The following is a 1,735-nucleotide window of genomic DNA, read 5'->3' on the forward strand; positions in this document are numbered from 1 at the left end:
GATATAGCAGCCGAACCCAATAACAATAATGCAAGGAGGATGCTTGGTGATTATACTACACCTACTTCCAAGTTTGATGGAAGAAGCATCTCAATTCCTGCCATTGAGCAAACAATTTTGAGCTGAAACCTCAACTAGTTGCTCTAATGCAACAAAACTGCAAGTTTTATGGACTTCCATCAGAAGATCCCTACCAGTTTTTAACTGAGTTCTTGTAGATATGTGAGACTATTAAGACTAATGAAGTAGATCATGAAGTCTACAGGCTCATGCTTTTCCCTTTTACTGTAAGAGACAGAGGTAGAACATGGTTAGACTCACAACATAAGGATAGCCTGGACTCTTGGGATAAGCTAGTCACGGCCTTCTTGGTTAAATTCTTTCCTTCTCAAAAGCTGAGCAAGCTTAGAGTGGATGTTCAGACCTTCAAGCAAAAAGATGGTGAATCCCTCTATGAAGCTTGGGAAAGATACAAGCAGATGACTAAAAAGTGTCCTTTTGACATGTTTTCAGAGTGGACCATGATAGATATATTATATTATAGTCTGTCTGAGTTCTCTAAGATGTCACTGGATCATTCTGCAGGTGGATCCATTCACCTAAAGAAAACGCCTGCAGAAGCTCAAGAACTCATTGACATGGTTGCAAATAACCAATTCATGTATACTTCTGAGAGGAATTCAGTGAGTAATGGGACGCCTCAAAGTAAGGGAGTTCTTGAAATTGATGCTCTGAATGCCATATTGGCTCAGAACAAAATGTTGACTCAGCAAGTCAACATGATTTCTCAAAGTCTGAATGGATGGCAAAATGCATCCAACAGTACTAAAGAGGCCTCTCCTGAAGAAGACGCTTATGATCCTGAAAACCCTGTAATGGCAGAGGTAAATTATATGGAGGAAGCCTTTGGCAACACCTATAACCCCTCATGGAGAAATCATCCAAATTTCTCATGGAAGGATCAACAAAAGCCTCAACAAGGCTGATGAGCGGATAATTTATACGCTTTTTGGCATTTTTTTAGGTAGTTTTTAGTAGGATTTAGCTACTTTTAGGGATGTTTTCATTAGTTTTTATGCTAAATTCACATTTCTGGACTTTACTATGAGTTTGTGTGTTTTTATATGATTTCAGATAATTTCTGGCTGAAATTGAGGGACCTGAGCCAAACTCTGATAAAAGGCTAACAAAGGACTGCTGATAATGTTCGATTCTGACCTCCCTGCACTCGAAATGAACTTTCTGGAGCTACAGAACTCCAAATGGCACGCTCTCAACGGCGTTGGAAAGTAGACATCCAGAGCTTTCCAGCAATATATAATAGTCCATACTTTATTCGTGATTAGATGACGTAAACTGGTGCTCAACGCCAGTTCCATGCTGCATTCTGGAGTCAAACGCCAGAAACACGTCACGAACCAGAGTTGAACGCCAAAAACATGTTACAACTTGGCGTTCAACTCCAAGATAAGCCTCAGCTCGTGTAAAGATCAAGCTCAGCTCAAACATACACCAAGTGGGCCCCGGAAGTGGATTTATGCATCAATTACTTACTTTTGTAAACCCTAGTAGCTAGTTTAGTATAAATAGAACTTTTTACTAGTGTATTAGATGTCTTGGACTATCTAGTTTTTTGGACCATTCGGTCTTTCATGGGGGCTGGCCATTCGGTCATGCCTGGACCTTCATTACTTATGTATTTTTAACGGTGGAGTTTCTACACACCATAGATTAT

General features: G+C 40.0%; 1 non-coding gene across 1 annotated transcript; it reads right to left on the minus strand.

The window, feature by feature from the left end:
• Positions 1 to 401: 401 nt before the first annotated feature.
• On the minus strand, positions 402 to 505 carry LOC127745364 (small nucleolar RNA R71). Its single transcript, XR_008006561.1, has one exon. It is a non-coding gene; the product is annotated as a small nucleolar RNA R71 (small nucleolar RNA).
• Positions 506 to 1,735: the final 1,230 nt, after the last annotated feature.

This window comes from Arachis duranensis, chromosome 2, assembly GCF_000817695.3.
Source record: "Arachis duranensis cultivar V14167 chromosome 2, aradu.V14167.gnm2.J7QH, whole genome shotgun sequence".
In the NCBI taxonomy this organism is placed as follows: Eukaryota; Viridiplantae; Streptophyta; class Magnoliopsida; order Fabales; family Fabaceae; genus Arachis; species Arachis duranensis.